General features: G+C 37.1%; 1 long non-coding RNA gene across 1 annotated transcript; it reads right to left on the minus strand.

Annotated features, from left to right (window-relative positions):
• Positions 1–507: 507 nt before the first annotated feature.
• LOC149999294 (uncharacterized) lies at positions 508–24164 on the minus strand. Its single transcript, XR_016513288.1, has 3 exons — positions 23897–24164; positions 4537–4620; positions 508–829 (listed from the first exon to the last, which is right to left on the minus strand). It is a non-coding gene; the product is annotated as an uncharacterized LOC149999294 (long non-coding RNA).
• Between the last annotated feature and the right edge of the window lie 300 nt (positions 24165–24464).

Genomic DNA, 24464 nt, shown 5'->3' on the forward strand with positions numbered 1-24464 from the left:
TTTTGCCTGTAGCTTCCCAAAAGGGTTTTTTTTTTCCCCTCTCGTGATTTTTCAGTGTTAAAGTTAGGTTCGCCTCCTCGGATTAGTTTAAAAGATGAATTATATTAGGAATGAAACTAACACAGATCATAATCTATGTCCTTTCCCTCCACCCCCACAATTCACAGTAAAGCATTCTTCCTGATGCCTTAGTGAAAACCAAATATCATGGTGGTTTTTCACCCTTATGACTCTTTGAAGTCATAAGGCCTTTTAAAAATACAGTGTTTAAAATACTGGTAATTTCCTAGTATGAAAGAGAAGCAAGTGGGAGTCAAAAGTTGGGAAGTCCTATAGAGGAGTCAAGAGGGGGAAAAAATAGCGTATATTGGTTTCCTAGATGAATTGTGTCGTAGAGAAAAGATTATTTGAGGTGGGTTTGAACAATGAACTGATTTTTAACTATCACATGGAAATATGGGAGGAGGAAGGCAACGTGAAAAAAGACAAGCACAAAAGTGTCTTTAGAAAAGTGCTACCTTTTTAAAATACTAAAATGAATTCAGCTGCACCAAATCGCATGTGATTGCAAACGCGTGTTAAAGATTTGGTTTCCGTAAGTGGGTTTAGACTCCAAAGATGAGGCAAACATTTTTCTCTTGATCTCAGTTAGCAAGTGGTGCATTGCCAGGGTAAGAGGCAATATCAGTGGCTTGCCATTCTCAAGTTGCTGAAAAAAACTCTTAAACACCCCAGGTGTATAGTTCAGATGGTTAAAATGGCTTCAGTGTGAAATAGGGAGTGTGCTGTGCCTTCAGGGGAGAGGCCACTTTCACTTGACCTTTAACACCTGCAGGGAGGGAAGGAAAGAAGCATTAAACACAGGAAGGCTTCTTATAGCATTTTGCTTTCCCAGATTTGAGCAAAAAGCCTAACCTTGAGTATGTTAATATATCTGGCTTATAAGTGCTAGTCAAGTATTTGTTAAATAAATAAATGTCCTCCATTAAGGAGCAGATAATAGCGAGAATGCCCTAAACAGAGTGTAATCACTGTTACTCAGTCTAAATGATCTAGAGCTTAGGCTGTGTCTCTCATGGATTTGCCAACTCACTATTAACACTTCTGGTGAAACAAAGGGGGACAAAAGACAATTATACCAGAAAAATATTTTTTAAATTTTTCATAATTATTCAACATCATGCTTCACTTGCTCTTGGTTCTATCTAGTAAGCTAGTTGGCAAAAATCAGAGGTTCCCTCCAGAAGGAAGCATAAAGAAGGTGGAGGGGAAATTTTACTTCTAGCCAAGCCACAGTTAAAATACAATGGTTGTGTATTCTTGTTTTAAGTGTAAAGAACAGAACCATGGACGTGCTTCAAGGTGCAACAGTCTTTATCAACTACTAAGCTCCATGACACAATACTTTTAACATTGTATGTAACTTGCTTTAATTTTTCTGGCCTGAAATCCCTTGCTTGAGTCTATACAACTACCATCAGAGGAAGGAAGATCTTGGTATATATGGCAATCTTAAAATGGATATACATATCATGTATTATGGAAGTGCATACTTGAAACCTGTATGATCTCATTGACCAATGTCACCCCAATAAATTTAACTTTATAATTTTGTTTATATTTCTTGATACTACAATGGAAGTTTTCTGGTCAAAAGTCTTCATATGAACTATCACTAGATGTGTTTATAAGGCTGCCTTACTTGTATCCCTCTATCGTACACTCAAATACTACACAAAGAGGAAGAAAGAGAAGGAAGGAAGAAAGGAAAAATAAGACTCAAGTTTCCTTTTTTTTTTTTTTAAAGTTTTGTATTTTTATTTATTTTTAGAGAGAGGGGAAGGGAGGAATAAAGAGATGTGAAAGAAAAACATCGATCGGTTGCTGAACCTGTAACCCAGGCTTGTGCCCTGATGGGAAATTGAACCAGTGACCTTTTGCTTTGCAGGATGACACCCAACCAACTGAGCCACGCTGGTCAGGGCCAGGCTCAAGTTTTCCATCACTATCTAATTTGTATCTCTAACAGAATTAAGGACTAGAGGGCTTTCATAATTTTAGTACTTGTCTTCAGCACGCATTGAAACCACAGCAGAAAACAAAACAGTGGGTCCAGAACAGGAAGACTTAAGCATAACTCAGAGGAACTCAAGCAAAGAGAATGTAATTTCATGGTGAAATCAAGGTTATTGATCCACAAACCCTTACATATATATAAAGAAAATAAAATTTTGATAACAAAGGTGAGACAGGAACTCTGACTGGTGTGGCTCAGTGGGTTGGGTGTCATCCCCCAAAACAAAAGGTCACTGGTTGGATTCCTGGTCAGGGCACATGCCTTGGTTGCGGGCCAGGTCCCCAGTTTGGGGCATGGGAGAGGCAACCATACATCAATGTTTCTCTCCCTCTTCTCCCTCTTTTTCTCCCTCTCTTCCCCTCTCTCTAAAAATCAATATTTAAACTAAGGTGGATATGATTTTCCACTAGAAGGAACGCCTAACCCACTGAATTGTAACTTCTTGACATTTTCCTAGGGTATGAATTGAATGACTACATCTACATGATTTGCAGTGCACCTAGCAGTATATCCCTGAATGGGGAGTTTTCTTCAAGTTGTTACTTAGCATAGTTTATGATATCATAGGCTGGAAACTCATGGCCTTGGCTTGCAGCACCCTCCCTGTTAGGAAGTCAAACATTGCTTTTACTACTCATTAAAGTTTACTAATGTTAACTGAAACTTCAAATGTTAGTAACTTTTATTAATAACATTTTTATTGAGCATTAGACTCTGGGAATAATGAGAATTTAAAAGGAAAAGACATTGCCTACTCTTTCTGTTGGAAACTCAAAAGTTTAAAGTTAAAAGTTCGTGTGATTGTTCAATATCTAGATATTCAAAATGATCCTTATCAATTTATTACATTTTGGGCACTTTTAAATTCTTTTTTTTCTTTTGATATGTCACACAAGAGGTAGAGAGACTCTGAAAAGGGCAAAGTCTCTTCACTTTCAGCAAGTATGCTAGCCAAGGCATACCTTTTAAGACATGAAATATTAATGCAGTATTTCATGTAGTTGACATAGACATAGACTAGGCTCATTGATTTGTCTTTTCTGTTTTCCCATCTCTATTTTGTTCTTAAGTAGTGTGTAATTAGGTTGCCCATTGCGGTGTTCTCCTATGATAGTAAAATATTGTAATGAGACTTCAATGAAATGTACACCATACATACTGTATTATAAACTTCAAAGTTCTCACAACAAAAAAGAATTATAATTATGTGACATGATAAGAGGTGTTAATCATACTGCAATATCTAAATGCATCAAATCAACAAATTGTATACCTTAAACTTACACAATGTTCTATGTCAATTATATCTCAATATTTTGCTGGTTTGGCTCAGTGTATTGAGCGTCGGCCTGCGAGCTAAGTGTCGCTGGTTCGATCTTCCAGTCAGGGCACATCAGAGAAGGAAAACTCTGATTCCAAAAAACCTCCGCTGCCTTGCGGCATACCTCTTCAGGGGAAAGGCTAAGGGAGTAAACCCCTACAGAAAATCCGGAGCCGGAGTCCCTAAGGCGGTTTGACGTTGTAGTCAATACCGGCAACTCCTGCGGCGCACCTGAAGCCAAGCTGTATTGACTCCGTCTTTCCCTTGGACCCTTCAGCTGCGAAGAGAGGGGGGGTCTGCTGCATGGGCAACAGCAGACCCTCCATATCACCCTGCCCAGGCTCTGTAGCTTCAGCTTACTGGAGAGGACACTCCAGCGTCATCGCAAGATGTCGATTCAACACGGGAGGAGACAGATACCGTGTCACTCCCGAGTCGGACTGCACAACCATTCTCGGCGGTGCAGATAGACTCTTAAGAAGCTACACCATCGTCTCTCGAGACGGACGGCTGCCGACGATTTTTAAAAAGAAAAAAGCTTCTTGGGGAAGGGAACGTCTTGCATCTTAAAGGACAAGGAAGGCAGTATGACTTGAGAAAAAAAGAAAAGGGTGTTTAAGCCAAAATATCAAAGTGTGCAAAGACCTAAAGGTGAGAAAATGGGTTCCAGAGCCTATGGTCATCAAAGGGGAAGTGTCCAATGAACAGTCACAGCTGGAGTTGGACATACAAATGTGGTGTCATCCACCATAATGAGAAAGGTCATCAGGGAGAGTATCAAGTTAGGAGAGGAAAACAAGTACAGACTAGGGGACTTGTGGGAGGAAACAACATGCCACCCTCCCTGGCCCCAAAGATGTCCACATCCTGATCCTGTAGCCTGTGGCTATATTACCTCACATGGAAAAAGTACTTGGCAGATGATAAATTGAACATCTTGAGATCAGAGATTATCCTAGATTATCTAGGTGGGCCCAATATAAATAATCAAAGGGTCCTTATAAATGAAAGAGAGAGGCAGAAATTCAGAGATTTGAAGGTGCTACACTGATGACTTTGAAGATAAGGGAAGAGGTCACAGGCCAAGGAGCTCATGCAGCCTCTGAAAGGTGGAATAGGTAATGAAGCAGATTCTTACCTGTAGTCTCCAGAAAGAATGCAGTCCTGCCAATACCTTGATTTTAGCCTAGTGAACACCATTTTGGACTTCTGACCTCCAGAACTGTAAGATAATACATCTATGTTGTTTTAAAACACACACATTTTAAAAAAGAAGAAGAAGGAAATATATTGCCACCTTATCACACATGCAGCTAGTCTCAAATGTAGAAAATGACATGTTGGAGCTGCAATTGCCTAATTTCTGTGGATCTTAACCTTGGCCTTGCTTTAGAATAATCAGGAGCCTTTTATAAATCTCAATGCCCAGGGCAATTAAATCAGAATCTTGAGTAAGACTGAGGCATCGATATTTTTTACAGCTTCCCAGGTAATTCCAATTTAAGGCCAAGGTTCATAACCACTGAACTAACTTATTTTTAGTTAATTTCATAATATTCATTTGATAAAACATATGTAACCGTAAGGTTAATGTTAATCAAAATAACTTGTATAAAGATTTTAGTACCACTCATTTAGATTATTGGAAACAACCTAGAGTGTTCCTAAACCTTAACAATCTGGACTGTATATTTCTATTCCAAAAGCAACATCTTCTAAATCGGAAGGGAGGAGAATTGAAAGCTCTTTGTAAAGAAAAAAAAACAACAGACAGTTGCTAGATTTTATGTTAAAGGCAACTAAGAAATAGTGTCAACTTCAAAATGGTTTATATCTAAAGTAAAATGTGATTAGTAACCAAGAAATTACCATTTAGAAAAATGTACTCTAATTTGCAAGATCTAAATGAGATCACTGGAAGTTCTACAATTAGCAATTATGGAAGGAATAGCTGGGAAAAATTACTTTATGTTATGTAGTAAAATTAGAAAGGCTTTACTCTTCTGCTAAATTCAGTTTCTCTTAATGGGAAATTGTTAGACAGTTTAACTTTGTGTTTAAGCTTTAGAAAAACAAAACATATTTTGCTTATGGCATTTTAACCAGTTGAGAAAAACCTAATATAGAAAGTAACACGTGGCAAAACTGATCTAGTTCTAGTTCTATGAGTCATAATCACAGAAGCTTAGAAGGCAAAGAAAAAAAAAATAGAAAGAAAAACCTATTGAATTGAAGTCCTGGAAAAATGAGGTAAGACTAATTTAAGTGGAAAGAAGTTTAGTAAGCCACCCCCAGACTATAATACGCATTTATGTCAGTCTTTATCTTTTGTTCTTTTTAGGTGGATGAGAATTAAGAGTATAATATAATTTTCCTTTTAATCAATTCTCAATCAACCATTACTAACCAAGGTGATGGTGTACAAAGTGAACAGAACAAATGAGCGAACAAACTTTCTGTATTATTTTTTTAGGTTCCCAAATATTTGACTGCTAGGAAACCAAAGTGAATTCACTGTTTTTAGTACTAGTCAAATTCTGAATTGTGATCATTCAGACAAGCTAGGTAAGTCTTACATTTTCAGTAGGAAGAATGGAAGAAAACCAGAGCCGCATCTAAGTTTTCCATTCCAAATCCAAAGATTAGTACACCTGGCTGTGTGAAGAATGAATAAAGCAAAGAGACCATTTAGGGTAAACCTGAAATACCCTATGCATAGTGAAGGCTGAAAGGGGAAAGAAAAGGATTTAAATATATATGTGTATATATTTGTTTGTTTGTGTTGTTAAGATATATTTTAAAATTATAGCCAACAGGACTTGCTTATGTATTGGATGTGAAGAGGTGAAGATGAGGAAAGGGAGCAATAAAAGATCACTTTTAGATTTTTGATTTGAACAGTTCGTCGATACACTATTTACTGAGGTGAGATGACTGGCATTGGGCTGGGGGAATTGTGAAATCAAGGAGTTGCTTCACTGGCTTTTTACTGGCCTGGCTCCTAAAGGCATTTTAATTTTTCTTTTTTAATCTGAGGTAGATGGTGAAGAGGAGACTCAAGGCCAAGTCTGGGGATCTTTGAAATGTAAAGGGAGGTAAGGGGATCAGAAGGAACTATCAAAGGAGGTTAAGAAAGGGGAGGCCAATAACTTGACATGGATGGAAAATAGCAGGGAGTCACGGAAGCCAAGGGAGGAAAGAGACTCAAGAAGGAGGAAAATGATCAGGATATGACTGTGCTTACTCATAACTCTGGTTAATAAGATATCAGCTAGTGGAAAATTATGAGGCATATCTGCACTGGTGGCTGCACCTGTGAAAGAAATTGCATTTGTGTCAGAGTTACATTTATATGTTCAGTTCTCCCTGCCCTCATTCCCTGCAAAATTTTCATTATCTGTCACAAAATTAATGATGGTACATTTGTTAGTCCTTACTGTATTTCTCTCTTCTACTTTAAATAACATTGAAAGGTCTTACATAATTAGAAAAGTAATACATGTAAGTTGTAGAAAGTTCAAAAATGAAAAAATAAATATATACATCCATAATTGCAACACTCAGAGATACCATCTCTAACATTAGGTGTGTATATGTATTGCCACTAAATAAATGTGTATCACAAAATGGAGATCATGCTCAACATACTTCTTGTAGCCTGCTTTTTTTTTCACTAAGAAATCAAGCATTAACATTTTTCATGTCAATAAATAGGCTTATTTAAATTAAATTTATTGGCATAACATTGGTTAATAAAATTATATAGGTTTAAATCTACAATTGTACGATACATCTTCTGTATATTGCATGTGTGTTTACCACCCACCATCAAATCTCCTTCCATCACCATATATTCAACCCCCTTTACCCTTTACTGCCCACCCACCCTTTCTCTCCGGCAGCCACCATACTGTTGTTTGTCTAAATGGACTTTTAAACATGACCTTAATGACTGCATGTGATTACATTATTGACTAGACCATAATTTAACCAATCCTTTTTCTTTTTTTTTTTTTTTTTAAGAAGAGGGATACAATGGTTTTAAAGATTTTATTTATTTATTTATTTATTTTTAGATAGAGGGGAAGGGAGCGAGAAAGAAAGGGAGAGATACATCAGTGTGTGGTTGCCCCCAACTGAGGACCTGGCCCACAACCCAGGCAAGTGCCCTGACTGAGAATTGAACTGGCAACCTTTTGATTCATAGGCCAGCACTCAACCTACTGAGCCACACCAGCCAGGCAAACAATCTTTTATTGCTTCCAATGTTTTGCTATTATAAACATCATAAAACTGTGTTCTGGTTAAGAGCATAGACTTCGACACAGAACACATCTGGCTTAAATTCTACGTTCATGAGTTATTGGCTGTGTGCTCTTGGGAAATTATTGCACAAATTATTGAGGTTTCAGTTTCCTTATCTATAAAATGACTATAACAATAGTATTTTGTAAGGATTACAGATGAAGTACTTAGCATGGCATCCAAAAACAATTAGTACTTAATTTTTTACAAAGCCATTATTACAATAATTAAAGCATATGTTGTTAAATGACTGTATATTTATTTTTATTTTTTTAAATAATTTGTTTGTTCATTTGTTTATTTATTTTTTAGAAAGAGGGGAAAGGAAAAAGAGAGGTAGAGAAACATCACTGTGTGGTTGCCTCTCACTCTTGCCCCTAACTGGTGACCTGACGCGCAACCTAGTCATGTGCCCTGACTGGGAATCGAACCAGCGACACTTGGCTTGCAGGCCTATGCTCAATCCACTGAGCCACAGCAGCCAGGGTTAAATGACTGTACTTTTAATTTTTGAAAAACTTTATAAAAGTTTTTCTGATCAATTTAGCTATTTACTGTTCTCTTTACCAGCTAGGCTGCTCAGCATTTGGGAAAGCCACATAATCTTTGATTCAGTCACAAATTCCATTAGTTTCTTGGACCAACGAGGCAATTCTTAATGAGTTCTTGCTCACTCAAACCATTAGGATATCCATGAAGCAAAATAATTTAACTGAGTTTTTCAGAATCATAATATTGCATACAATTCTTCCAGATCGCAGTTTCAAAAGTACTGATCTGTTAAAATATATCAGAAAGAGTCTAAGACTAAACACTACAAACTGGTACAAACTCCTGCTCTGCCTGCTCAGCTCCTACTGTTGCCTACTTCCTCTCTGCCCCTTTTCTGTAGGTAGTGAAAGGAGAGAAGGCTAAGCAAAGTTCATGCAGCATCTAGGAAGATGAAGAGAGTTACTAAATTCCATCTTGCCTAATACAACAGCCCCATCATCCTAGACCCTCCTCTAGTACACCCCAACTGCTTACAGCCTGCACTGGGTTTCCAACCTTTCCAGGTCCTTTTCCTCCTCTGTCAACAAAGAATCATTCTGACTTTCTTTGTAATAAAATGAGTTCTCGTTTATGTCTTTGTCATCTTTTTATCACTGAAAAGTCCTTCAGGGTTCCTACATGTAAGCTATGTAAATCAAAAGTTTTGGCCAGAAGATGTTTTGGACAAAAGCAGGAACATCCAGACACCCTCTCCACTCCGCCCCTACTCCCTAAAAACCTCTATTTTGTGGATTGTGAGTTGTCTACTGTGATCGCTTTCTGCTGGGTTTCTAGTGTGCAATGTAAAGTAAAGAAAGTGCAAGTACTATGTGTACACAGCCTTTATTTCTATTTACAAAATCTCTTAGTGGAGTTGCAAAGTTTTCTTTTTTTTACTGCCTCACCTGTCGATCCAATTCTAAGCATCAGCCAGAGAGCACTAAGGAGTGAAGCCAGTTTCTGATGGGGGAAGTGGGAGGGGTACCCATCAAACTGGTTTGACTGCTTGAGGATGACTGAATGACTGATTACCCCAGTTTTAGAAAAAAAATGGAACATACAAAATGACATTCATCTTTGGATTCGAAACACCGAAATGGAATTTGATGGCTGCAAAGAATTACAAATACATGTTTTACTTTTTAACCATTTTAGAACTGCCATGTAGACACAGCATTAGAGAGCAGCATTATTCTTTCAGACTCTATTGTACCCTCTTGGATTGAAAAAATTATTATGTTTCCAAGCACCTAAACCAATTGCTGGGTCATTTTGACAAGAAGAAAATGAGTCTCCTGGGTTCAATATAAGATACTGAATTCAGGGCCTATGAGTCTGTACAATTTAAGTGCTGGCATTTTGTTTCCCAGTTTAGTAAAAACCAGAATAAAGAGTATACTTAAATAAACATTTCCCTGTAGTTCCTTAAAGAATTCATTTCAAATAATGGAAAAAAATGAGAGAGCTTAATTCTATCTGAGGACAGTTGCCTACACTCATTTAATGCCTGAGTTTCAATTTCATCATAAAAGGGGGCCAATAATACCTACCAATTAGGATTGTTCTAAGGATCAAGTGAGAAAAGGATTACCGCTAGGTTTGATAATCACTTTAAAAAGAAATTTTTAATTTTTATAATATAATGAACCTATAATACAAGAGAAAAAATAATAACTTTTCTTGAGGAATCACACAAATTTTCTAACTTAGTGTTTTTCTTAACCATTGGGGCATTAGTAACAAATGCCCTCATACTTGGAAAGATATGACTGATTCCTGTCTTCAGAGTCACTTTTAGCTGTCCCTTCTTTTCACATCCAATTGTTCTCTATCAATAGAAAAGGGACCAGAGGAGGGAATATAGGTATCATCAGAATGAGTTGGAGAAGAAAGGGTTCCAAACAGAAGGGAGATTAAATTGTTGAATGCCACAGATAGGTTGGGGAGGATGAGGACTGATCAAAGCCCATTGGTTTTTACGGTGGCTGGGGGAAAACTTAAGCAGAACTGCCTCAATTAAGTGATAAGGAAAAGCCGGATTACTGTAAATTTGAAAATGAGTGGGCAGTGCCATATGGCTGGAAGAGAGGATAGACCTTATTTCTGGGAAATGCATCCTTCAAGGTTGACCTCCCATCCAGCATGACACATTAGTGTCTTCCACGGTCTATGCTTCAGCCAAGCCCTTCACCCAGTGATTTCCCATTTGCAGGACATTGTTCTTGGTCTTCTCCTATGACCTGAGAGTCCAATGTCAATTACTCTGAAATCCTAAGGTTTCTTCCCAATTGCTCCAGCTTAATGTGTTCTGTGTTGCCTTGAAGCCAGTAGCATATAAACTGTAATTTTATGATAGTACTTAAAACAGTTAGCCTAGTATTAAAATTAGGTAAATGTATGGCTTCCCTTATTTGTTCCTAAGGAATAAACCAAGTTTAACAAATACTAAAGCTACTTTTCATATTAAGATACTACTATTCAAATGGGTAATAGTTGTGTAGATACAGACAAGAAATTTTAAATCAGAAAATTAAATCAAGAGTTTCCATTTAATCCAACAAACACCGGGCGGGGCGGAGGGGTGATGTCCTTGTATGGAAAGAAAGCTCACAAGGTGATCTGATCATAAACTCCTAACTGGGCAGTCATGGTGGGTAGTCATGCCTGGGCCTTAAAGAAGCCCTGCCCATTGTTGCTGTGCATTGAGGTGAACACACCTTTAAAATGCCCCCTTTCAGACCTCTCCTAAAGGGGACCACCCTGAAGAGAGCACATCATCTTAACTATAATGTAATCTGATCCCCACCTTGCTGCCTCCCACCTTCATGTAATCTTCCTTACTTTCATAAAAGAAACTGCAAAACTGTTATTCTGCAGAACATTTGAGATCTTGCTCCACAGTATATATTGCCAGTCCGGCTCAAATAAACTCATAAAAACTCTCTACAGGTTTGCATGTTTTTTACCTCGACAGCCTTTATCGAATGCCTTCTATGTGCAAAACGCTGTGCCCTCAAGGAGTTTAAGACCTAATGTAGGGGGTTAGCAAATGTTTTCTATAAATAATCAGATGGTAAATATTTTTTACTTTTGCCCTGGCTGTTGTGGCTCAGTGGGTTGGGCATCGCCCCTCAGGGCAAAGGGTCACTGGTTCAATTCTCAGTCAGGGCACGTGCCAGGGTTGCAGGTTTCGGTCCTTGGTCAGGGCAGGTGTGAGAGGCAATCAATAGATGTGTTTCTCCCTTTCTCCCTCCTTTCCCTTCTTTCTAAAAAATAAATAAATATATATATACATATATTTTTTTAATATAGATTTTTTATTTGGGGGACCATATGGTCTCTGTCACAACTACTCAACTGCCATTGTAGCAGGAAAGCAGCCATGGACACGACCTAAACCGGTAAGGGTGGCTGTGTTCCAGTAAAACATTATTTATGAACACTGAAATTTGAATTTCATATAAGTTTCACATGTCATAAAACATTACTCTTCAAAAATATAGATACACCTTTAACCCTCCATATGTGTGGGTTTTGCATCTGCAGGTTTAACCAACCTCAGATCAAAAATATTCAAAAACATTTTACATTTTGTTGACTATATTATGTAATTAGGCCTATGGTTGCATCTGTACTGAACATGTACAGACTTTTTTCTTGTCATTGTTTTCTAACAATACAGTGTAACTATTTACATAGCACTTACATTGTACGAGGTTTTACATGTAATCTAGAGGTGATTTAAAGTAGACAGGAGGATGTGCATAGGTTTATAATAGTTTATAATACTACCTAACATCATTTTACACAAGGGGCTTGAGTATCCTCAGATTTTTATATTTGAGGAGGCCTTGGAACTAACCCCCCATGGATACTGAGGGACAACTGCACATATATAAAGAGAGAAGTTAAGCAAATGTAATAAAATGTTAACAACTGAAGACTAGGTGAAGGGTATATGGATGTTCATTGTATTATTTTTTTATTAACTGTTCTGTAGGTTTGAAATTTTTCAAAATAAATGTCGGGAAATTTTTAAAGTAAGGAGAGCTGAAACAAACAAAAAATCCCTGTCCCATGAAATTTATATTCCAGTGGGAAAGCCAGCAATAAACCAGTAACAAAAAAAGTAATATGAAACCACTTACAGATTATAAATAAGGTGATGTAATAGAGAGCAGTTGGGTAGATGGGTGGGGGGTATTTTGGATATTATGTTCAGAAAAATCATATTTGTGGAGGTGTCAGTTCAGCTGAGACCCTCGAGATGAACTAGCTGTGTCAAATGCCAGCAGAAAAAATATTCCAGGGTTCTAAGTTAGGGAGACAGCAATCACAAAGGCAAATGTGTCATGAAATAAGTTGGAAAAGTGCAGGCAGGAGCCAGATTGCTAAAGCTACAGGCCATTGTTTAAAGTTTGGATTTTAGCCCTGGCAGGTGTGGCTCAGTGGATTGAGCACCAGTCTCTGAACCAAAAGGTCATTGGTTTGATTCCCTGTCAGGGCACATTCCTGGATTGCAGGCCAGGTTTCCAGCTGGGGGCGTGTGAGAGGCAACAAAACCAGTCAATGTTAATCTCACATATCAGTGTTTCTCTCCCTCCTATCCCCTCTCTCTAAGAAATAAGTAAAACCTTTAAAAGTAAGAAAACGTTTGGATTTTATCCAATGACAAAAGTTTGCACAACTTTGTAAATTATACACTTCAAAAGTTAATTTTGTGATTTGTGAATTATAACCCTCCCCAAAAAAGTATTTAAAATAAAGATAAATTCAATTAGAATTCATTGAAGAGTTTAAGCAGTTTCATTACATGGCCTAATTTACCTTTAAAAAGTTCACTCACGCCCTGACTGGTGTGGCTCAGCGGATTGAGCAGCAGCCTGTGCACCAAAAGTCGTCGGTTCAATTCCCAGTCAGGGCACATGCCTGGGTTGTGAGCCAGGTCCCACAATATATCTCTCATACACTGCTGTTTCTCTCTCTCTCTTTCTCCCTCCCTTCCCCATCTCTAAAAAACAATTTGCAGGCCAATGTTCAAGCCACACCAGACAGGGCACAATTTACATTAGAGTCAGGAAATCAGTATCCCAATATACAGGGGTGGGCAAAAAGTAAGCTAATAATAATAATTAATAATACATTAATAAATAAATAATACAAGAATAAACTGTTTTGTGTACTCAACTGCAAATCTACTTTTGCCCACACCTATATATGCAATAGGGTTTATAATCAATTTCAAATATCATTGATCTAAAAAACTCCAACATAGTTCCATCCAGTCAGGAAATTGTTTTGGGGTAACTAATTTTATTTTGGTATATCTTGCCATATTTCTTAACTTTGCTGTAAATTAACTTTAATACTTTTAGAATCAAAGCAAGTGGCTCTTTTAAGCCCTTGAAATGTTTATCTCTTCTATACTAGAAGTAAAAATGAAGAAAACCAATTAAGATCATTAATTTTAAAAACTGAACACACATAATCCAGGAATGATTACTGCTCAGATTTCATTCTCTGCAGCACCTTTGCTTACCCAGCTGAGGCAGTCACTTATTCATTTGTTTATTCATCAGTAAAGTACTATCAGGCCAGGGCTGATATTTACACAATCCCAGGGACCGTCATTTGCACATAATGTTCACACACAGGCCATCGCTGGAGTGTGTGAGACTTAGGCACTATTGGTCCTGGCACTTCGTAAGCCCAGGAGGTGTAAAAAAAAAAGTAAACAAAGCAGTTCTTACGTTGTATTATAATTGCATGTCTGTTTTCCCCAGTCTAATGTAAACCCTTGTGGACAGGAACCATATAGATGGTAAGTCAGATTTCTGAAGGAAGTGATAACTAATGAGTTTACCAAGCAGAAGAAAAGTAGAATCAAGAAAGAGTATTTTGCCAGAAAAATAAAATGAAAATGAAAATAAGTGGGAAGGCAAAAGAGGACTGTGTTTGAAAAGTTCTGTTTGTCTGGGAAAGAGAATAGAAAGGAGTAATGGAATGGAGAGAGATCCATTTTAAAGGGATTTATGAGTCACAATAAAGAATTTAGACTCAATCCTAAAGGCCAGGAGAACCAATGAAGAGTTGTAAGGAGGGGAATGGCTTGATCAGATTATACATTCCCAAACCAGACACCTGGACAAAAGACAAGATCTTACTGAAGACAGAACCTCATTTAGAAGCTATAGCCTAAAACCAAGGCTACCTAACTTGGGTCTATAATAGACTGGATTTAGATGGGGGAAAACATCTTAATTTTTTGTGATCTAATTGAAATTTAGGAATTCCTCCAGTTATAATAGTATGCACTAAACCACAGTACTATTAACAATATCTGTGACTTTGCAACAAATAGAAATTAGATATTTTCATAATCCCTTCTAAATATTACAGACATCTCAAATATTGTTTATCTTCACTGCAGTGAAATCATAGTAGTTATTACATCCGCTGCTAGACCTTATTATTACCACATGAATCAAGGAATACATAAATTGCAGTTGTATTTTAAATATCTGATAACTGCACTTCAATTATTGTTCCCATCTTTATACACATAAAAACAGTCCTCCCTGCAAGTGTTCATTGGCTTTACCAGTGGACAGAGAGGGCCGTGGCACCAAAAAGGCTTCAGATCCCTGCACAGGCTCAAGTTGTACTGAAATACCTATGGCTCCTCTAAAGCCCCAGGCTTCCCTCACTGGCCTCCACCTACCTGCTCAATCTCTTCTGCTTAAATGCCAGTTCTCTTCTCCACCCTCAGACTAACAGCTTCAGACTTCCTCTCAGGATTCCCTGCACCCACCCAGTGACCACTCAGTGTCCTTTCTGTGTACCATCATGACAACCTGCTTTTACCCCAAACATAGTATTTGCCACATGGCCCTGCATCTCACAATTTAACATTTGAAGTTTCAAATATCACAAGTGGCCTTGAAACTCCAGGACATGTGGTAATTTGTCAGTCTGCTCAGGCATGAAATAGGATTGTTTCTGCTAAGACGGAGTCACTGGGCCAGTCAGGAGAGTGACCACCCAGGGTCTACATTGCTACATGATGTTCTTTACTGCTCACAACAATGCTATAAATAAAGTTACATTATCTCCATTTTCCAGATGAAGAATTTGATGAAATCACAAATTGGAGTAAAATTAGAAGATCAGGAGATTGTTAAAGGTCTTCAGTCACATCTCCTTAAACTACTATATTGTGCCCTGGTTGATGTGGCTCAGTGGATTGAACACTGGCCTTCGAACTGAAATGTTGCCAGTCAGGGCATATACCTGGGTTGCGGGCCAGGTCCCTTGTTGGGGATGTGTGTGAGACAACCCATCAATGTTTCTCTCCCTCTTCCTCCCTCCTTTCCCCTCTCTCTAAAAGTAAATAAATAAAATCTTTTAAAAAATAAATAAACTGCTGTATTGTTTCTGACTCAACCATAAGGCAGTGAGGAAAGGACTGTGTCTTTAATCGAGGCACCCTTTGAGCACATAGTAGGCTTAACAGTAAGTATGTGCTCAGTGGATGGTTTCCTGATCAATGAGAGGAGGAGTCCTAAAAAGGAGTCCTAAAAAGTCCGCCTTCCCTCACAGAAAGGGAATTTCCTGGAGGTCATGGTCTCTAACTTGATCCCGGTGAATTCCCAGCTCCTAGAAAAGTACCTGGCTCATAAAAAGTAAAAGTATTTATTAACTCACTGTTTGTCTAACTCTACTTAAATTTGTATGTGACACCTAGAACACATTTTCTTTTATTGAGTGTTGTCTATAAATGTCTTCGAACAGTAAAATAATGTACAGAAGTGTAAGTAAGACAAAGTTTATAGATAATTAATAATTCTTTTGAGTTTTCAAATTTTATATTCTTTGAAATAACTTGAACATCACTCTTCTTGATTATTACAGGAAATTTTCCCTTATAAAATATGGGCAAAGAAATCTGTATTTTTATTTGACTGTTAGTCATCTATAAAAATACAACTGGTACATACAGGTAAGTGCACTCTCATATGATCATATTTTTCCTTAGGTCCAAATATAATAAAAATAAAATAATATTTTATTTTTTGGTTTTTCAGATTAATACTTTATTTTACAGAATAAAAAAATTGAGGCAGAAATAAATATAACCAAGGGAAACTTTTCATGAAAACTTTTATTATATTAAACTGTGGAATTGACTTAGACTTAAAATTTGATTTTGGGAGGAATGAAATTTTATGATAGTATTATGTCAAAGAAAGAAGGAAACATTTCTTTTCATGTCTAGAATATGTTAAGTATAAAAAGAGTCCTATCTCAAAATGTTTCCTTTCTGGAAGGAGGCAGAAATAGGCACAAAAGATTCAAACGTGAAATGTACAAATTCTACTTTAAGGTCCCTTGCCCTTTTCCCGCATTAGCTTCGGTTGAACTGCGCTTGCTCAGATAGTCACTAATAACTATGTGCCCCATGTATATTTAGAAGCCACCTTGCAGAGGCATCTTTGCCACTAAGTGTGGAGTTTCGATAGCATTTTAGTTACTGTTTCTGACATATGACAAAAGCCCAGCTTTGTAAAAGTAATCACTTTCACTTTTAAAAATAATGAATTTTCATGTCATAACAGATGACAAATGCATTTGGTACTATTTCTTTTTATGTGTTATGCTATGAAAGTAAATTTACTAATGATTTTTAAACTTTTTATAACTTTATAGATAAAATGTAATAAAATAGCTTCAGTTCTTCTTCGTAAATTTGGGAATGTTGATAAATAGGAGCACTTTACGCATAAGTGGAGTGATATAATGGCATCAAAATCATCTCCCATCAGTGTTCTACCACACTGAAAAAGTCAACAATGAGGATTAGTCTTAAATATTTTCTTAGCATGCTAACGTTTTCCCTGTGTTAAGTCACTCTATTAATTTTATCTAGGAATTTATTACTATTCCTGTCATTTACAGGAAATCATGGCCCTGAAGAAATGGCACACATACCAGGTAAGTTTTTATGGATAAAAAGTTCTGTTACACAAAAAGGTTCACGTCTTAATATTTCAAAGCAGGGAGCCAGCATAACTAGGGATGACTGCTTCACCATCTTTCTCTACAGCAAGTTCCATCTCAAGGAACAGTGACCTTGAGTTGAGAAAGAGGTAAAGAAATTTAGTACTATTAGTCAGACCTCACACATATGTCTTGCCAAGTGATGATTCTAAAACACAAATCCCAAAAGTTTCCACCCATAGCTCAAAAGAGACAATGATTTTGTTCAGATCTAAAGGCTATTATAATCTTACAACTAGATAACATTAAGTAAATTAAGAAAACATTTCCCACATTTTTTAGTCAGGACAACAGATCAAACAAAGGCATTGATTTCACTCTCCCTTCCAATATCACCAAAACCAAAGATGTACAGAGAAAACAGAGAGCAATGTCAAAATTTTGGAAGCTGAAAACAAAACAGACCAATGCTAACTGACTTAGTTCCAAAAATCCTCAAACCCAAGACACCAGAAGGGAAACTAAAAACCAACTCAGTTTATCCTACAGGATCTTCAAAAGGCATAGGAAGTGGCAGCAACAGGAATTTCTGGAACTTGCGTTAGAAAGAATAGGACAAAAGTAGTTTGACCTTCCTGTTCAAATGGGGAGCAACTGCTCTTTCTCAGGGTTGGTGATAGATCATTTGTGCTCGAGGAAAGTAAAACTTACATCTCTGGACTATGGAAGTACCTGGTACACTTGAGGGGAATAGGCTTTGTACCCTGAATAGTGGATTTATCAAATTTATGTATACTGAATACTTGCTGCAGAGAACCCCATCCCCTTCCCTCACTTAGTGCCACAAATGCTAGTAATCAGACACTTACTTAGCCACCTGGCAGGAGACTAGGCGTCTCTTCCCTGGTGAATCTCACTTAGCAGTTAAACTTGCCCACCCGACTTACCGTGCAATGAAGTAAAGTCCCTAAACCCCATATTCAGTACATTCAATGAGTTTTTTAGTTCATCATGCTTAATCATAAGGTTAAGTCCTCATGCTTACTTGTAGGGTTACAGAATCAAGCATTACCAGTTATCAAGGGAATTTTCTAATATGAAAGATACAGACAAATAAAAAAAAAACCAACTTGGAAGAATCCAAGACTATTCAGGGAGAAAAAAACTTCAAAAAGAAAAGATGTCATTATCTTTAGAGTCAATTTTAAAAAACAGCATCCATGAAACAAGAACAGGATGCCATGAAACAGTAATTCTCAGAAAACAAAAATGTTCTTGGGATTTGAAAGCTTGTTAGAAGAAGAAGAAAATCCTTAAAATGTGGGTCAGAAGATAAAGTTAAATAAAGCATCCCTGAAAGTGGAACAGAAAGAAACAGAGATGGGAAATATATAAAAGGTTAGATAAGCAAAGAAATAGAACAAATGGAAATCAGCAAAATAATTCAAGAAAAATTACCAAGAAGATAGGCTTTCAAGAAGCAAGAGAAATGCATTAAAAATTCTGAACAAAATGCTCTCCAACATAGAATCCTATCCTCAGAAATTATCAATCAAGAATGAGTATTGAATCCTGATCAGTGTGGCTCAGTTGGTTGGGCATCATCCCACAGAGCAAAAGGTCTCTGGTGCCATTCCCAGTCAGGGCACATGCCCAGGTTTTGGGTTTGGTGCCCACTCATAAGATGTTTCTCTTCCTTTCTTTCTTCCTTCCTTCTCTCTAAAAAATAATAAATAAATAAATATTTTAAATAATAAAAAAATTTAAATACTACACTTATTAGCAAAAGAAACTTAAAAAATATGAGGATTGAACAAAGATCTTTTCAGACATTCAAGGTCTCAAAGAATTTATTTCCCATGTATCTTTTCTTAAGAAGTGACTAGAGGATCACTTCACCAGTAAGGGAGGGTAAACCAAGATAGATAAAGATGTGCAATACAAGAAGTTAGAGCTCCAACAGAGAGTAAAGGAAATCCCAGATGACAGCTGTGCCCTACACGTGAGGGAAAGCAATCCAGGTGGGGCAGTATGACTTAATAAGCAGACATGGTGAGCACTATCCTCTATGCCATTATATCCTCTTTCAGCCTGAGGAAAGAGTACCTGGGTGAGCCTGACCCAGGTCCTTAGGTGTGTTTGGCCTGTCTTGACCATGTATTGAAGTTCTGCTCTCCTCTTCATCTGAGAACAGTCATACCACCACACAAGGTTCTGGCGTGACTTACTCCTTAAGTCTAAAGATAGGCCATAGGAGATAAACATGGAAACTAAAGAGCAGCCCTCTGTGTCTAACCAAACTGCAGCTGTGTAACCAGTACCTGATCCACACTACAGTATTCCCTCACTTACCACGGGTATTACGTTCCAGACCCCCCTGCGAAGTAGGAACCTTACATTTATTCTACACTCTTAAACCTATGTAACCTAAACAACATACATATAGAGTACCGCAAAATCCTGCGATATAGCGAAAAATCCGCGATAAATAATTAAATATAATATTTTTTAAAAATCCTGCGATATGATGAGGCCGCGATAAGTGAACCGCGATATAGCGATGTACACCCATGTCAGGTGGAGGAATTCTAAGAAGCTCTCCGCTTCCCGGGAAATACTACAGAGGGAGAAAATCTCTTGCAAACTCTCAGAGGTGCTGAAGCCAGACTATGACCCAGAAACATTGTTTGGGTATTTTTTCCTGATAGCCTTCAACAAGTGATGACAATATTTTTTCCTTATACAACTAGGTTTGTGATTGCTACTCTAGTTTTCAAAACTAAATAATATTTTCTTTAGGTATATACACACAGATGGTGAGGTTTTGGGGAAAGCAAATGAATGGAACACACAAAATCAAAATAACAGGTGCCTCTTTGGAGAAAGAGGTGGGATGGGCAGCGGCACAAAAAGCTCCGGTACTGGTAATGCTTTTTCTTCACCCAGGTGGTGGGTACACAAATTTATCACGACTGTTTAAAACTACAGATGTATGGTTTATACACTTTATTTAAATTACTAAACTGCATTTTATTAAAAGACTTCTGTTTTATAACCAACTCTGATTTCAGATCTTAATCAAATCTGAAATGTTTATAACACTACATGTCTTCTGGTATAAATATTTGTTTCAAATAAAAGCATTTAGACAAAAAGAAAAAGGAAAAAAAACTCATTTCTCTTAAACTCATGTAACATTCCATCCAAAAGGAAATCAAATGATATCATATTGTTGCTATGTAAAAGACAGAGAACATCTTTTCTCCCAAATAAGCATAATGGAACATGCTTTGCACTGAGTAAGTTTTCTTTTCCTTTGGCTGGCAATATACTTGGTTATACTATAAACATAAAAATGTATGAATCTTTGCTCAATATTTGTGATAATTCTATAAGCAACTCTATAAGCTATTCAAATAAATATTCACTAAATTAATAACATTATTTAATAAATATTATTTAATTAAATAAAAGTACATTACAATCAGAAGATCTAATGTTGCCACTAACTTGGACAATATCAAAACTACTTAGCCTTTTAAAAATACTAAAGTATTTATTCAGATTTATTTATTAAATCAATTGTGGCAATCTTAAGTGACTCTGCTTACCTTTGGTTTTGAGACTAGCTGATGAAATACAGTGATATTTTGATGTCCCTGTTTTGGATTTTGGTTTGTTTATATTTAACTCCTTAATTATTGCTGAGGTCAGGTAAAAGAATTTTACAAAAGTTCAATAAAACATGCAAGTGTTTTTCTAGCTTGACTAAACGTAAGCCATAGTTAAGAAAAATTTAATTTTCCTCTGTGCACCTTATTTCAGGCAAGTATTACTTTTACGTATGCAGAGGGGTTGTCTGATTCAGCACTCATGAAAACTGCAATTTGCCTTATACCTAAAAAATGCTACTTATACCTACTTTTCCTAATATGCACTGCAATTGCAAAGCAAATGTCAATCTAAAACTAAAAATAAGTCAATTGTTCTAGTTATCAACAGCCTAAGTGCTTTCCATATAAAATTCCCTACTGTAAAAAGTTAGGTCTTGCATGGCTGGCTGCAGTTGGCTGGAGCTTTGTCCCTTACACCAAAAGGCTGGTGGTTCAATTCTTGGTCAGGGCACATACCTAGATTGTGGGTTCAATCCCTAGTCAGAACAAGTACGGGAGGCCACAGATTGATGTTTACCTCTCTCACATTGATGCTTCTCCCTCTCTCTCTCTCTCTCTCTCTCTCTCTCTAATCAATAAACATATCCTTAGGTGAGGATTTAAAATAATAATAATTATAAAAGCGAGGTCTTCTTAATCAACTAATTAATTGAACAAAATTTATTGAGTACCCATTATGTGCCAGGCACTATACAGGTGCTTTTGATACATCAGTCCATAAAACAAAATCCCTGACCTCACAGAGCTTATATTCTAATGGGGGGACAGATGATAAAAATATAGGTACATTACATAGCAAGTAAGACAATAAGAAGAAATATGAAGGAAAATATAGTAAGCAGGGAATGCGTATGCCATGAAAGTTTCAATCTTAAGCCTAGAAAGGCCTCACTGAAAAAGTGGTATTTAAGCAAAGAGTTAGGGAAAAAGGACCTTAGACTTGACAATCTCTGGGTGAAGAGCATTTTAGGTAGAAGGAATAGCAAGTACAAAGGCCCTGGGATGGGAGCACACCTGGTGTGTTTGTGAAGACCAGTGTTGACTGTGGTGAAGTGAGCAAAGATTATTGTGGATGAGATCAGAAAATTAAGGGGCCAGATCATGAATGGCCTTGTAGGCCATTGTGTGGAGTGCAATGGAAAACCACTGAAGGCTCTTGAGCAGAGGGGATGGACATGGTTGGCATACGTGTTGAAAGAGTCTCTCTGGCTGCTGGATTGAGAATAGGCTGAAGGCAGGGCAAAAGCCAAAAGCCAGTTAGAAGAATCTAGGCAAGAGATGACAACAGCTTTGACTAGGGTAAAAGTAGCAGAAGTGCTGAGCTCAAGTGGTCAGATTCTGAATATAGTAGATTTTGAAGACAGAGCTGCTGGGTTTTAGATGTGGAATATAAAAAAAGAGAGGGGGGTTGAGGATACTTCTGAAATGAACTACTGGAAGAATTCACTGGCTATTACTGAAAAGGGGAAGGCCCTACTATACCATGAATATGAGCCTCTGGGTTTATAAATGTTGTGAATTTATTTCTAAATAATGTTTCATTACTCATCAAGGCATTTTATGGTGAAAGAAAATTATTTGTAACTGAAAAGAAGCATAATTAGTGTGATGCTTTTTATTCCAGAGGATCTGACAAGTGAAAAAAATATTCACAATTATTCTCTTAAAAAGCAGTTCTTATATAATTGATAAATGTGACTTGCAATCTTTGTTCTATTTGAGCTACTTAAGTCCTTGTTGTCTTATTGTGGGTGTTAAAGTGCTGGTGATAAATGTTGGTAATGTCTCTATAGCACTTTAATTGTAGGACTTAGCCTATCCATCTTCTGATTTTTTATTATATTTAGAGAGAATTATACAGAGAATTTCCACAATGACTACCCACTGCCCTATACCGGTAACTTCTGAACCTGTTAATTATAATGTAAACAGGATGAAAATATGTATGTCCACTTCATAGAGTGTATTTCACTATAGTGTCCATTTCCATCACACAAACAATCAAAAGCTAAAAATAACATGCTCTTCTTGTCCTTTTTGGTTTTTTAAAAAGTAAAATTCTTTGTTTTTGCAGGCTTTTGCTCTTATTTCAACAATGGTTACTATGCCTGCATTTTATTTTGGTATTTTTTAAGAGAAATATATTGTTTATTTCTATAAAGCAGTTTTTGTTTTTAAGATTCTAGAATTCTGTTTCTACTGCCATGGCGAACACTATTTGTTTTATATTCTTTTTAACCTTAAATTAGTACAGAATCATATGGTAGAATTGGTTGCAAGCTTGGAAGTAATCTGATTCGACTTACTGTCTAAATAAGCAGGTACCCGGACTATTTATTTTAGCCATTTCCAGTATCAGGGAAACCACTACACCAAACAGCTGTCTACTGCATTTTTGAAGAGCGCTAATTGCCAAAGTTCTTTCTCACAAATAATTAAAGTTGGCTTTCCTATAGCTTCTATCAGTAAATCCCGAGAACTACAAAAGACACAATTGCCTTTGATTCAGAGTTATATTCTCAGATCAGCCAGTAACTAGAATTGTGATGTTAGGTCAGAATCATAATCACTCAGAGCCTCACTTTCCTGATCTATCAATGAGGGTGTTCGACCATTGGATACCTTTTCTAGCTCTTAAGTTCCAGGTTTCTTGAAGTTCTTCATAAGATTTATGATACCTGAGAGAAGATATCAAATTTCTCCCTAAGTTTACCTTTTTCCTACCCTAATGCCCTGAGTCCACTCAATGATTCCTTGTGTGACATAGTTTGTAGCTCCTTCACAATCCTTATCATCCTTCCCCAGATATACTCCAGATTGTCAAAATGCATAAAGGCAGTACCACGAATCGAAGAAAATAAATGTTATAGATGTACTCTGGATACTGACTTGCATGTTACTAGTATTCCATTGTCCTTGTATTAGTTATCTATTCATGCACAATGAATTACCCCCAAAATTTAACAGTTTAAAACAGCACCAAATACTTACTAACTCACAATTCCATGGGTCAGGAATTCGGAAAAGGGTTAGCTGAATGAATCTGATTCAGGGTCTCTCATGAAGCTGCAATAAAGTCATTGACCAGGGTTGTAGTATCTCAAGACTCAACTGGGGCTGAAGAATCTCTTTTAAACTCATTCATGTGGTTGCTGGCAGGCTTAACTTTCTCATGGGATACTGAATAGGGCCTCAGTTCCTCATCGCACCATGTGAGCCTCTCCATAGGACTGCTCCCATCATAATGCATCATGACAGCTTGCTCACTCTAGAGGAAGAGAGAGAGAGAAGCCACAGTTTTTTTAATCATACAAACTCAGAAGTAGTATCCCATCTCTTCTGCCTTATTCTATTTGCTAGAATTAGTCACTAGGTTCAACCCACAGGGTTACACATAGACATTGAATACCATGAGGCAGGAGGCATTGAGGGGCTATCTTAGAAACCTACTTCAGTTGTGAACACCATCTTTTCATAATTGTAGCCTAAGATTGTATGATGGTTTCATGGCAATGTTTCACATTGAGCTTCTGGTTAATTAAAACACAAAAAGTCTGTT

This window comes from Furipterus horrens, unplaced genomic scaffold (assembly GCF_987537825.1).
Source record: "Furipterus horrens unplaced genomic scaffold, mFurHor1.1.pri manual_scaffold_10, whole genome shotgun sequence".
Lineage (NCBI taxonomy): Eukaryota > Metazoa > Chordata > Mammalia > Chiroptera > Furipteridae > Furipterus > Furipterus horrens.